Source organism: Armigeres subalbatus, chromosome 2 (assembly GCF_024139115.2).
Source record: "Armigeres subalbatus isolate Guangzhou_Male chromosome 2, GZ_Asu_2, whole genome shotgun sequence".
Classification (NCBI taxonomy): Eukaryota; Metazoa; Arthropoda; class Insecta; order Diptera; family Culicidae; genus Armigeres; species Armigeres subalbatus.
In genome coordinates, this window is record NC_085140.1 from 202,141,989 (window position 1) to 202,157,661 (window position 15,673).

Here is a 15,673-nt window from a genome sequence, read left to right on the forward strand (position 1 = left end):
GTCACGAAATAATAATCACGACAATCACACCGCAAGTTGATGGCGGGACACGTCTAGAATTTCGTTTTCTTTTGTTCGCTTTGCCACGGTTGAGGAAAACTCCGTGGCGCTCCCGTTACCGCGTGTCGTCCTGGATCGGTCCTGTCAGGGGGTGGTCGATCGGTCGTCCGTCGGTTGGAGGAGCAGCGCAGAGCCATTACCAGCCAACGCCAAACTGCCACCGGAATCATGAGTTTATTTTTCTCATCATCGCCGAAGACGTTTCTGATTTCTTTTCACTTGCATCTTCTGTGTCGTAGGTTTTCTTTTTTCTCGTTTGGAACGATCCGATACCGGAAGGAAAATACTAGCTTTTGATAATAAAGTGACGTACCGATTCATTTTGCTAGTAGAAGAGACGGTCTCTTCTGCATCGCGTGAGAGAAGAAATCGGTTGAGATAAACCTGAAAGTAAGGGAGAAAGGGTTGGTTCGTTTAAAAAGTGTGTTCAATAAATGTTGTTTGGTAATATTTATTTACTTTTATTGTTCTCAATGTCTGGTGACAAGGCTCTGTGCTGTACACAGACACATACACGCACGTACACACAACAGATATTGGCCCAGAGTGTATTTGCTTTTGTACAGGAATAAATACGAAATATGAATTGAGAACATTCAAACAACATGAAAATGCACAACATCTATATTATTTTGGGAGGTACTGAACGAGGTGTTCGTGTCAGCTTGTCATCGATTGAATGTGTTTGCTTAGCTGTAGTCTGTGGTTGTCTGACACAAATAAGGCACTTACCTGCTCTTATTGTTTATTTGCTCTTGAATTACAATGATCAAAACATCAATTTCTTATGAATACTTAGTATTGTTCGGTTATTTTTGTCCCAAAATTCAACTTGTTTTTTAGAATTGGTAAATGCTAGAGATCTGTTTTTAAGGTCAATTGAGTCAGGCTCCATAATTTCAATTTTACCTCAAAGATGAAAAACCATATGGCGAACAATATGACCGCCATCCGGATTCACCTCTGCACATGCCACGTGAGGTTTAGAAATCGTAAAAAGGCACGTAGTTACTTTTTTTAAGATGATTTTTCATCTCATCATTTTTCAGATTTTTCAGCTTTGGGGACTCTAACCATTAAATTTCATTCCTTTCATGAAGACACTGGTTACTAGGGTGGTTCAAAAAATCGATTTTGCTCCACAGTGCTTATTTGATTCTCTACCATGTTCTGAGTGTCCTCTGAAAATTTGAGCTCATTTGGATTAAAACTGATTTAGCACAAGCCGTTTCAAGTTTGCATGCAAATTAGTATGGGAATTTTTTTTTTTTTTTTATTATACTGTTAATGACGTTTCTTTTATATTTTTATTTTATTTTTTTTCCGCTGTAGTATTTTGCAACATTATTGCGATTTTACTGCAATCGAAGGATGTTTCCGTAGGCTCCACCTCTTGCGCTTTTTAGATTGCAAGAAAGTTATATTTGATGGCACATAGGCAAAGATTGTTTCTTTCCAAATAGTTGCAACACAGTGAAATGTTCAGTAGTGAAACAAGTTGTGCTGCTTGGGAATGACAACTACCAGAGTCATTGCAGTATATAAGCTGAAGTAATCTCCACCCGAAAACTAGGAAGGACTCTTCTTCACCTTAAAGCTTGATCTTCCATCAGTGTTCATCGGCGATATCAAAAGCTAAGCACTGATAAATTTGTTTTAAAAACAAGGTTTTTACCATTCCCATTCAATAATTTCTAGTATACAAAAACGTACTCTCAAATAATGGATTTGCATCGTGCAGAATTCCGCCATTTGTAACATTCTTCCCGTATTCCATGAAGTCGAGGAGGAGGACAAACAACTGACTTTCAACCATTCAATCATCTACGCAACATGGAAGCAAGTGACAGCCGGCAAAGAGCTAAGCTGCATGCACGACTGACTAAAACCTCGCTGATATCATTTTGCGATTGAATGTATTGACCATGCAGTGCAGACTACAAGCGATGCCACATCCAGATAGTCGAAACCGAATGTCATTTCAGTGTGGGCCGTCGGTCGTTGCCATAGGCTTTTCAAGAAAAACCGTCCACCCGATCCCTTTCGAAGAGTAATCGTGTGTAGCGCCCACCGCCGCCGCCGGAGTCTGAGTGAGAATCGAAATGGGATTCGTGTTTGCAGTGTACATAATCAATGACATTTTCCGACCGCTTTTTATTCTTCGAGTGTTCCTCAGAATGGGGATTTTTGGGCAGTATTTTTTCCCGGTAGGCTCGTCCCGGCTTGAAGGTCACTTGTATGGCAGGACTGTTGAATCGTTGCTCCTGGGCATCTCTGGCTGCGATGCGAGGACACGAAACTCTCAGGACAACGGCTTTCGGGATTCGTCCCTAACTCAATGAATAAGTGATGATGTTATCGACTGTACGAAGCCCACTCTGATAGGGATTGATGGGAGAAAAAGAACAAATAGATACAGTGAGTGAACATTTCGAAGCGAGATGAGAATGCCCGAGCAGCTGGAGAAAAAGTGCCGCCTGAATAGTATATACTGCCCAGCTAGTGCCCAACCAGTCAGTGTGTAGGGCCGAATGGACCGAGTTAAACGATAGAATTGGATACGTTTCATTTCGTTTAAATCGCATTAGAGCGCGTACGTGCATTATAAGTGCTCCAGTTTAGTGCCAACAAATAGCGACTGACTGGGTATAAATTGAGTTTTTTTCCCTGACGATGTGGCGTCTGTTGACAAAATCAATACGGGAGTAGAATTGAAAAGCAGTCATTTGGAAAGAAGGCTATTGCCGCTACGGTCATTGGCAACAAGGACGCAATTTGGTTCCTTTTGAAACAATGCTTCTTCATGTGCCTAGCATTGAGAGATTGAAACTGGTTCATTGCAAAATGGATTTTATCAACTCTCCTCTATTGATTTATTTGGTGGCCATTAAAATTGATTGAAGTATTTTATTTTCTGAACTGATTTCATTTATTTAAAGTCATGGAGAGAACTCAAGATGTCTAGCAATTGGGCTAGATGATGGATTGGCAGGTTTCCCTTCGATTAGAATGATGGGTATTCATACAAAGGAACACAAATTTAAACAGTTTCAATGCACTTTGAACTCCGAATGCATGTCTTGCCTGCCAATGCCTTATTTCTATTCAAACCATCTAAGGGGATGTCCTTGTACCAAGTGGACAGTTCAGGGGTAGGGGGAATAGTAAATATCCACGGTGGCATACACAATTTTGGAAATGTATATGATCAATTGTCCACGCTGAGGGAGAGGGATATCTGTCTAGCCCCTAGCTGCCAATGTGGTCTACAGTTCTTTTATAATCGTAAAACGAATACAGTAAGGTGGTCGTAGTATTTTTTGGCTAATTTAGTAACCTTATCAACGCACTTTGTATCAGTGGACGTCCTTCATAACTTAACAAATTGCTTGACAATTTGTTGTTGAACAGTTGCCAGACTACCGGCATGCCTCATTTTGGCCCGACTCGAAGACCGATGTTCCCAGATTAGCTTTTTTTTGGTTCCGTTATTACTATCATGATGTGCTCCAGTGTTTACGAAATGCCGAAGGTAATTATCGATCCTCGATTCCCGAATCACGTGCTTAGACAAATTTGAACTTCTTACAATGTTAACATGCTATCATTACTCCTTAAGTATGATTTACTTATGGGCCGTAGAACCCTCGCACGATTGAATTCATGGGCCAGTTGGCTAAGCTTAGTTTGCTCGGGACTAGAAAGCTTTTTTCACTGCGCAAATGCTTCGGAGTTTCTTTAATTTGTCACGTCCTCACAGTCAATTAGGATAATGGGGGAAATTAGTTCGGCACTTATCGCTACAAGAGATCAAGGAATCCTCTGTATCTCAATGAGCGCTCTCAAATGGAAAGGAATAGTATGTTAATTGGGTAGGAAACCTATTCGATATCGCCTTGGTAAGCGACTAATTATTTCTTTTGAACGACGCCATATTCATGATGATACAAAGACGGATAAGCAACGCGTGTCTTACGTATTTTCCCGAAGACTGATTCGATATCTTAACTACTTCGCGACGACTAAAACAATGTGACGACCACAATTATGTACCTAAATTCCTTCAGGGGAATTCGTCACAGTCTTTTCGGTTTACCTTGGCACCGATCCGCACAAAAAAAGAGTGTGTGCCCAGCAACAGGGTTTGGTGCGTTTAAGTCTGCATGCTTTTGCTTTTTAAGCAAAATACAGCACTTGGTAAGGTTCTAAATGAACCGTTATGAGTGGGAGAGTAATTAATCAAAGAGAGAGAGAAACTTGTCAAATTCTAGTAGAATTGGCTGTAAGTTAAATTAGGAATGAGTGTTTTTCGGAAAAATCGATGTTTTGAATGTCGAAATATCTATATCGAAAAATATCGATCGACATCGACGTTCGCAAAATTTAAAGCTCGAGAAAAAAAAATTAAACTAGGTTTTACATTTCGTATCAACACATTACACTTTGTCGCTATTTTCAATGGATTGTATCTGATGTTCGCTGTATTTTACATTGTTTTTGTATTACGGACAATGTCTCTTAGATTAAAAACATAGAAATCCGATATCAGCTACAAAAAATCGATGCGGTCAAATATCGAACATCAAAAAATCGATATGAAATATTGATTAATCGGAGTGAAAATATCGATTCCCGATATATCGTATCGGCATCGCCCAAGTTAAATATTAAGTGAATAAAGAGTCGAGTTGTATTCACCGGGGAATGTCAATTGTTAATTCGACTGAAATCATGATTTTTTTTACTATATTAAAAATTACATTCAAATCGACAACATTTACTAAGAAATAAGTATCAATTTTCTATCAATGATATGGATATGCTTATATTATCTTTTAAACTTGAACGTACATGTTCACGATAGAATTAGTGGCGAAAATCCTCGGATTAGCAGACATTTTTGAAAATCCTAAAAATTTCCTATTTTTTGATGCCTTCCCTACAATAAGGGTATGCGATAACACAATTTTTCCTGACGAAACGAAACGAAATTGGAAATGCTACTGTTGGATCGAAACGAAACGAAACGAAATTTACTTACGAAACTACGAAACGAAATCCGGATCCGTTTGATTCGAAATTTTACGAAACGAAACGAAATTTATCTTTTTTCCGCGGAATTTTTATTAAATATAATTTAGTTTTTTTTAGTATAGCATTTAGTCGAATAAGATTTTTATTGCACAGTTCTGTTTTCTCCATGCGTCCGTCTCGTCGCAACCAACTTTGTTGCCTCGGAGAGAGCAAAGCAGAGAAAGGCACTGCTGCTGTACCGTCGACCAATAACAGTTGAATTGATGGATGCCCCCACCAGGAGTAGTACACTAATCAATGATTTGAGTGTATTACTGCTACGTGAAGTTAAACGATTTACAATGATATGGAAATGCTAATATCATCTTCCAAACTTAGACGTACATGTTCATGATAGAATTAGAGGCGAAAGTATAGAATTGATAGTTCCGTTAGGATACGGCAGGCAGTGCCTTTCTCTGCTTTGTTCTCTCCGAGGCAGCATTTCCTGGTGCCCCAGAGAACGTGATTTCATGATGAATCTGTAAAGACGTTATTTCTGCAGCTTAGCAAAATAAAGAACGAATTTCCGTAAAAAATATTGTTATTTGCTGATATTAGCAATAAAACGTCACCTTTCTCGTCAAAATACGTATTTGCTGAAAGCTAGAACATGATATAACAATTCGATCGAGACTACTTTTTACTATTCTGTAGCTCTGAAGAGGTGGTCGCCAGTGTAACACAATTAATTTGGTACAGAATCTTCCAAATGATATGTTTTGGAACTCGATGTTTATCTTTCTTCCTATCCATTATTTATGTAAGAAAAGCGAAAGATTAAAACAGAGACGATTTCACTTCACAGAAAGAAAAATATGACTGATAAATGGCAAAAAATGAATATAATTCTGAAAATCAACTGTTAAAAATCTTTTCAGACCTTGAGAATGATGTTTAAGCCTTGGCTGTTGAATATAAACTAATTTTATGCCAAACCTTGAACGCAGACATTCACGATTATTGCTAAATGTTTACTGGTAAAACCAGCAGGACGTCCAAACTAACAACAAACTGCCCTACGGAAAACGTACTGCACTGGCACAATTGTGACTGAAAATCGGTACGATTTTGAAGCATTTGAATAATTTGTAGGATCTAGAGAATGTGAGAAAATTATAGATTTCCATGATATACGGAATCAAAAATATCTGAAGGTTAAATTTCTACCTAGTTATCTAGTTATGACAATGATCTCAATCAGAAAGATATGAATCAGATCCAAAATCCGAAATAAATAAGATATCAGAGCATGCCCCAAATCTGGAGCATTCTTCAATCAGCAAAGATCTAACAATCTACTAAATTAGGAAAACTTCTGAAACTTCATAATTTCCATTTCATGGCAAAAAAATATAGCATACCAAAACGATGAGATCTACAAATTATTGAAAGAATTCATATCTATAAAATTTTAAGTAGAGTTTGAATTCCTCTATTGAGCGGCGCAGCCGAATTTTTTTTATGATACAGAAATTAAAATTCACAAAATTAATTTCGAAATTCCGTTTAATTTCGTTAAAAGCATGATTTTTCTGCCGAAATTTTTGAAATATAAGGATACGAAACGAAATCAGAAAATCAGATCTCGCCATATTCAAATCCCGCGAAATTCCGCGGAATTTCGTTTCGAATGCCCTAAAACGAAATTATTCGAAATACCGAATATGCTTACCCCACATAACATTTATGGGTAAAAACAATACGAGGGGATTTTTTTTCAAACATTTGTATCAGCCTAAACAGAAAAGGAAAAAACATTGAAATTTATTTAAAGTCGTGGACATAAATGGAACGGCATGGTCAGCGTGATTTCACCAAGGGCCCCGTACGGCTGTCATTGGCGAACAAAGTTTGTGTACTCCGTTAGTGCGAACATATCTATATTCGATAAGTTACTGCAAATAAATTCTTTATCGAATCGCTATAATCAAGCAGGTACTCAAGCATACCACATCGTTACATTGCTGCATGATTAAGTGTTTGGCTTTGATAAAATATCGGAAACAAAAGTTTGCATAAAAATTGCCTCGCCATAACAAAAAGGTGGTAGAGAATAATTAACACTGTTGTTTACATTTAGAACCATATTCAGATGTCGCACATGTCAGGGTAAGGCTTAACTCTCCGCCTTCTCCCCCTGGGAAATACTCGTTTCACGAGTAAGAAAAGAGTGTAAAAGTACCCGACCAGTTGATCATAACAAAATTGTATCACAATTATATCAATATGTGTTATAAATAACAAAACTTGCAATAATTTTGTTATAAATTCTCTGTTCAAGATGGAGGAAAGAGAATTTCAAGATCGTCATAACATGATTATAACATAATGTGTTATGTTTATTTTCTCCGAAAAAAAAAAATTGCCTACATTTTTGGTACATGGGAATTGGAAAAAACAAAGGTACCACCTTCAGTATAACTTGAACCTACATTCAAAGTTGAACCAGCTGGACAAAGTTAATTGCCTACATTATGGATAATCATAATCTTTTCAAGAACATAATTTGTTACTGTATAGGCGATTTTCACCTCTATTTATGTAACACAACGAGTTATATTTTTGTTCAATAAATAACACATTTAGTAATATTTTTGTTAAAACTAGAAGAGATTTTGTTACAATTTTTGTTATTTTAACTACTAATGGTACATGTTTTATAACAACCGCTGTTATAAAAAATGCTGTAACAGAATAACAAGCTCTGATATAAATCTGTTACCATCTACTGGTCGGGTACCTACCAAAAATGCTACACTCGCGCAAACCTAATGCCTGCATCTTTGTGGCGCTTATAAAATCGCGGAGAAATGCAATATTCTCAAACCGGATGAAAGTTAGTAGACTTTTATTACCGAAGATGGATTTTTCTAGAGATACACGCAACTTACCCAACTTCGGAAGAAATGGATTCACATAAAGATGCGCTATACAGCACACCATTTAGTTTGTCAGATAAAACTTCTGAAAAAAAAAGTTCGGTTCGGAAGTCCCTACATAAGTGCTACGCCGACAATCAAAAAGAAAGGGAAGGAACATTTGATAGGATAGAAACTACATTGAATTTAATGAAATTTATTACGAGAGTTGATTTGTAAAAATAGATTGACAAAATAGAATGTGTGGCCTTTAATTACGTGAGTAAGGGCCGACTGGCCGAACGCCATTTAACTGAGGCCGAATACGTCATTTGACCGAAAAAAAACATTAGGGCGAAACCTATCCGACAGAGATGAACGATCTGTTCAAATTTCAGAAACTTGCTCTTGTCAGATTCTTTTAAAAAGTTGTCAAACTAAACTTTTGTTCAATTTCTGTGCGATTCGATTCATGACACTGTGATTATCAGCCGAACTCCCTTCCAACTACACCAGATACGCTTGCCGTTGCAGGATGATGTTACGGTTGAATGACATTCTACCAAGTCGCCAATAATTACTTTGTCTCAGGTCCCAACCAAAAATATTTGATGACGATCATTGAAAACCAATGGTAACTTGTTTGATGAAAATGTTTGCCAGCGTGCAAGTCTTTGTAATAAGGCAATCAATTGAGCAAACTAAAATGTGAATCCACTTCTAAGTTTTCTACAATTTTTATTTGATACTTCTAAATTGATTCTTGATTCTTCTAAATTCAATAAAAAATATCAGAATGTAAATTTCATAGGCATTCTATCAACGAAAAATATTGATTTTGCGTATCTCGAAGGACGAAATCTGTTGAAACACATAGAAGATCTGTTTCGATTACAAAACAATGTTTTACAAAGTTTTCGAGGATAGGTATGGCTTTCATTTAGTTGTTGTTGCGATGAATTTCGTTCATCCCACTCAGAGTTACGATTTTTTAGTGGCAAAATCATGCACTATACCGATTTGAAGCACACCTAAATTTTTCCAATTGAGCTGAAATTTTCACCAGAAGTCTTTCTAATCATAAGAATTGTGAATATCAGTTGACCGTTCGACTTTAAGAAACTTTTTGAAATTTGAACAGATCTAAATTGAACATACATCCAAATATGTTGTTCGGCCGAACTCGCCATTTGCCCGAAAAATTAGTCTGACTAAATAGGCCGAAAATGTCATTTGACAAATGTGATTTGGCCTAACGGATCAAATGGATTAAAAAGAACAGATCATTTGGCCGAATAAGTCAATCGGCAGGAATGGCCATGAAGCGTAAAAGACATTTTTACCGAAAACGTCATTTGGTCAAATGGATAATACGACAAAGCAAAAAAGTCATTAGATCGAATAGATTAATTAATCATTTGTGTAATTTGCCATAAAAATAATTTGGCAGGATGGGTCATACGGCTGAAAATGTTGATTGACATTTACACAGTGAGAGGTGAGACGTTTCACTTCTCACTCCTTATTTCTCATTTCTCACTAATTACAATGAGAGGTGAAAAGTGAGAAATGAGGAGTTAGAAATGAGACGACTCACTTTTCACTCATTATTTCTCACTTCAGTTGTGGTCAAAAGTAAGAAATGAAGAATTCGAAATGAGAGGTGAGGCTTTAAGAGTTGGAAGTGGCTAGTGAGACCTCTCACTTCTGACTCATCATTGTTCGCTTCCTCACTTCGCACTTCTCACTTTTCGAAGTGAGGAGTGAGAATGAGGAATGAGAAATGGGAAAAGAAACGTCTCGACAATCACGGAAGACATTTACAGTCATACGATTCGTTCGGCCGAATGACATTTTCGGTCAAATGGTCCTTCCAGGTTAACGACTATTTCGGTCAAACGTCATTATCGGCCAAATGACATTTTCGGTTTAACGACCTCCCGGTAAAATTACGTGTTCGATAACATTACATTTTCGGCCGAATGACTCTTGCTTTTTCGGCCAATTAAATCGTAGGGCTAAACGGAAATCGTAAATTGATTTTTTTTTCGTATCAGTCGCGAAACCTTTGCATGGTCCGGGTGTTTCCTGCATTCGGAAAGAAAATGAATAAGTTCGTGAATGAACGTGTTTCGAGTTTTTGATTTGGTTGGTTAATTTGGTTGATTTGGTGGTTTAAATCGTGTTTTAGTGCATTTATTTCATAGTACCTTTATTGTGCAATTTAGCGTAATGATGTCTTCGGGATATTTTATCCGTAAGTTAATGCGCTTCTTTGAAGGTATTTAGCTTACTGATCAATCCCCCTAAAAATGAAATTAAAAATTTATTTTCTCCATTTCACACCATATAATGTTTGATTCTTCAGTAGCCTTGCGAGCAAAGGCGTAGGATTGCCAATCCGGAGTTGGCGAGTTTAATTCTTGGTCCGGTCTAGGATGTTTTCGGGTTGGAAACATTCTCGATACCCTGGGCATAGTGTATCCATTGTACTTGCCACACAAGATAAATATTCATATGCATTGGCGGGCATAGAAAAGCTTTCAATTAGAAAATGCTAATAGTATACTAAGTTGAAAAGCTAGGCCAAATTCCAGTTGGAATGTAGAGCCATGGAGAAGAAGAAGAATGTTTGATTCTTTATGAAAGTTTTAACAAGAGTTTACCTGAAGAACTTTGTCGCAGGCACCAAATTTGATATTCTGTTACTTTTGGATATTTTATACGTTTTATGCTGACAAACCCTTTAAAATGTTTTTTGCATTATATCTTTTACATTTCCATTTCTACATTTTAGTATGTTCCAGTAAGTTTTAGATAATACTAAAAATAGCGGTTTGGTGGCTATTGCAACCTAAAAATTTGAAAAATGAAAAAGTTATAATGGTTTCATTATTTTTTTAGTAATATTGGATTGACCTACAACTCGACAACAGGCAAATTGTGGCAGTCGATCTCATACGCATAACAAAATACAAGGAATGAACTATACATTAATATCTGAATTGTTGAGCTGTAAGCGAGTGTAAGGAATGCTTCATCAAAATCCATTTCATACTATGAAAAGCAGAAATCAATCTCCCATCGCAAGGAGTTGATGAACAAATACACCATGCGTCTCCATTTGCTCGTTTGCTTACATCAAACATGTTCAAAGCTTGTTGGCATAAAAAGCAATAAATCTCCAAAAGTAATGAAATTACGAACTTGGTGTCTTCGACAAAGTTTTTCAGGAGAACTTTTGCTACAACTCTCGCGAAGACATATACCTTGCATGTTGTAAAGTGAAAAAATAAATTTTTCATCTCACTTTCAGGGGGAATGATCATAAGGCTGAATACCTCCAAAAAGCGCATCGACTTACTGATAAAATGTATCGAAGACGCCATTAGGCTAAATCACATTTTCTTTTTTTGTCTTTAACAGAATTTACCATTTCCAACAGCAGATACTAAATGTCTTAATTCTATTACAATTTTACAATTCAAGTACACTTGATTAATTATCCTGCTCTATCAAAGGGTATTTGTTTTTGGAGCGACAAGTATTCGGCAAAACTTTTTTCCGAAGATTGGAACGAGAGAGGTGTCAAAGTCAAATTCAGAAGCTCATCGATTGAAAATACGGCTCATGCTAGTGAATGGCTCGTTATGCAGCGTACACACCAGTCAAGCAGTTTAACGAACATTAACGCCACCCCCAAGAAAACGCTTCGGTTGCTGCTTTGCTTGAACATGTGTGAAGTTGTTCGAACAACCATTTGACAGTTGGCGGCTCGGTTGGAAAAAAATAAAACGGTTTGATTTTGGTTTGAGTTGTCGGGGGTGGAGCCAAGGTTCGCCGAACATGTTTGAGCATTTGTAGTGAAGTTGCACAAACCCCCATATATTTTTTGATGGTTGGTGCTCAAGTTGGCGCTTCAGTCGTTCGTGTGTGATATTGTTGGTCGAATAAATTTATTGTTCGTGCCGCTGTTGGTAAAACTTTATGGATGTTTGAATAAACGAGAGGTGGAGTCAATGTTGGTCAAACTGCTTGATCGTGTGTATGTTCCATTATGCTCATAATTTGTACACCCCGAAGAAACAAAAAATAACTAAACCTAACCTGACAACGAGGCGCATTTAGATTCAGAGAGAGAGGTTTTTAGCCACCGTGGTTGGGCAAAACGAGTTCGCGTCCAATCGTGTTCCTACAGCACGCTGAACGATCGCACGATCATCGAAATCATCGAAATATCTTGGTCTGCTTTTTGCAGTCGGTAAATTCTTTAACTAATGTGCGCTCGATTCTGTTTTCGTTTAAGCTCTAATAAACTGTTCGCTACATCCACCATGCCGTTAACCTTGCTACCAGCACTGAAATTTCTTAATTTCAATCGGAGATGTCGCGCGATTTTTACATATCTGCCTCTCTTATTATCTATTGAAACGTAAAGGATTAAAGCTATGTTAACAAAATCTTACCAATTGTATTCTGTCACAGGGCATGAATGTGTACAATATCTGCCTTACTATTGTGTTTATTTCCACATTCAAATCGGTGGATTAAATAAATGTGATAAAATTAATTGATTAGTCATTGTTCTATGTATATATCTTTTTAAATAATATAGGCATTTTAATTTTAAATCAAAGCACAACATCCGTCCATGAGTGCTTTTCATACAAACTTGATCCGAGAGCCAACTATATTTTCATTTTGTCGCTTGAGATAGAAAAAGGCGTTTTGCCCGTTGTTTTATGACGATCATGACCTTTTCCAGTACTGCTTGATACAATCCCTAATACATGTATCCAATATCCCAGTGATTTCTCGTTGAAGTGCAGTTGGATTCCATTAAACCTAGAATCTTGTCACCATTTTCCTATCTGTTACCCAATTTACCGGGATTGCTTAATTTTGGGTAGTGAATTCTTACACACTGAAGATGATGTTAGCTTCAAAAATGATATTGGTTCTTTATGTAATTACAGCTGGCCAATCAATAACGGAGTAGCATCCGTGACATATTCGGCCATTTTCAGTCGTTAGACTTGTTCGGCCAATTAACTTTTTCAGCATTATAACTCATTTGGCCAAATGTCCTTTTCAATCCATCGACCATTTCGACCAAACAGCCTATTTGATTAAATGATCTATTCGGCAAAACCACTTTTTCGACCAAACTACCTGTTTAGTCAAACGACATCTTTAGCCATATGAATGAACCAAATGCATAACAAATTATTTTTCGTCTTAAACATGTTATGCCTAAAATATTTAGCATATTAATTTTTGATATTTTTTTGTGATTTAAAAAGGGGCCTTCGAGGAGGCTTCGAGGGGCTGTCAGCACTCAAAACTCTTTGAAATCGTACGACAAAAAAGAAGAAGGTGCCAAAGTAGTTTGACATAGGGCTGACAAAAGTCTTTCTCGTCGTATGAAAAAAACGAAAAAATATATTCTTCGTCATAACATTGAACAGCGCAACACCCATTCGGTTCCTTCGTGCCGCCTACGAAGATAGTCGCGCAACCAAAAGTCATGACAATTTTCGTAGTCGCTTCTTCACATAATTGATTGCACGTCACTATAGACGGACTGACCAGCATGACCTCTCAAATGAACAAATAGTAGGAACTTTGATAACATAAATATATCGAAAACAATTTTAACTCTTTTAAACGTTGATTAACTGCGAGGTTTCAAGGCCAAGTTACCATTTTTGCATTCGTATATCATGAGGCTAACACAAGGATACTTTTAAGCCCAGGGAAGTCGAGACAATTCCCAACCCAAAAATTTCCAACACCGGACCGGGAATCGAACCCAGCCTCCTCCAGCATAGTCTTGCTTTGTAGTCGCGCATCTTACCGCACGGCTAACAAGGACCCCGTCAAATTCATTATTGCAAAGGTTTGAAGAAATATTTAAGTGGCAGCAGCCGCTTGAAAAATAATAGTAAGAAGTCTTCGTGCTTTGGTGTCGTGTGCGTGTCGTGTGCGTCAACGACGATGCGACGTGTAGCATTGAAGACATTACAACTCGTCGCTACTGTGGTATTATGAACGGCGACGGTAACTATTGTCAGCCCTGGTTTGACATTTCGTCTGATCACAGAACCTGGGACAGAACGTCGTCATTTTTCGTCATGTCGCGTCGACTATATGGCACGCCAGTCTGGGACAGTTACTCACTCTTGAAACTCCAGTGAGGTCAGAACAAACTCAAACATTGGATTATAAACGATAAATTGGTTTGAATAATCTTTGGGAATTCTTTGGCGAAATAGTGAGATTTTGAAAGCAATTTGGAACAAGTCCAAGAGTTATCACAAATGCCGTGATTTTTTGTGTGTGCAATACTGAAGTGTCCAATCCGTTCTCTTCATCCGAACCGTAGATACCTAAAACTCATACATGCAACTTAGTACCTATGATGATTCAATTCACACGCTATTCCCCATTTTTGGCATACATTCTTTCATTCCCACACAATTGATTCTCAGTCAATCTGTACAATATTCTCTACACCCGACTCGTCAAATCTATCTTTAAACAGCAATAATGGCTTCATAGCGCCTTCTCTTCTGACAGAAAGGTGCCCACGATTCCATTCTCCAAAGGTTATTAGTCGGAATAATACTGTCCCTTCCATGGATTCCGGGGATATGAGAGAACGAACATTGTACAGCACATGCCAACCGATAATTCTATACAATCAATTCGAAATCGTTTTATGTGCACACATTACCAATGAGATGAACATGAGAACCTCGACTGACTGGCGGACTGCTCTGTGCACTGTGTTGCTCGCCGTCCATTGCCGACAGCAATCATCAGGGCAGTCAGTACAGTATGTTGTCGTTCTCTTGATATTGAACTGACGTTGGCTGGAGAATGGAAAAGTGGTTTGTGTGATGAATTTCAACGAAAAAGCTGCTTTTCCGATGTTCGTTTTGTGTTGGATCGTCCCATCATCGCAGCCTGTGTCAGTTGAGTCCGATTCAAGTGCGCCCGTTTTGCTTCTGTACCTATATTTGGATCGAAGAGGATTCAATTTTTGCTGAAATTTTTCCCATCCGTCCTTGTACAACGGTTTTCCAGGAGTCAGTCCCTTTGGAGACTGTCCGCTTTCATTAACTATGATAAAATCATAAAGATGTCAGAGCAGAAGCATTACAGGTATTAAAAATTCACCATATAAATTGGCTTGTCGCGGATGCCTTCCGGCTGCCACCCTTGATAATGTTGTTTGGCGCTGCCGGCTTTCGTAGGAGAAAGTTGTCATCGGGCGAATCTCTCCATGTGGTACTGGCCTCATGGTGCACTTTTGCGGCGACTTCCACACGGTCGCATAAACCTTTGAATTGAAAGACCTTGCCAAGATCCCACTGGACCTGTTGTCTTTATTGTCACATCGACCGTCTCCCGGTTTCGTCGGAACACACGGAGACCAAGATCCGGCTCCCGTCCCGTAGCGGAGCCATTATCAATTGAATTTTGCAAAACTATTAAGAAAAAGGACACCTGAGACTCATTCTGCTGTAATGTTGGCCTGGTCGGTTTTAGTTTTTTCCGACTTGCTTACAACATGGCAGAAGGGCCACCCGGACCATTTTCGAAATAATGTTAGCGCTTGGTCCTACAGGCTGCGAAGTAGGTACCTACACTGCTATCCACGCTGGGGTCGTCAT

At 38.1% G+C, this 15,673-nt stretch overlaps 1 long non-coding RNA gene across 1 annotated transcript in view; it reads right to left on the reverse strand.

Annotated features, from left to right (window-relative positions):
- Positions 1-373: 373 nt before the first annotated feature.
- Positions 374-15,673, reverse strand: part of LOC134215761 (uncharacterized) — a 490,502-nt gene continuing 475,202 nt past the window's right edge. Inside the window, exon 4 of the long non-coding RNA XR_009980298.1 lies at positions 374-444. This is a non-coding gene — a long non-coding RNA (uncharacterized LOC134215761). The remainder of the gene's footprint in view (positions 445-15,673) is intronic.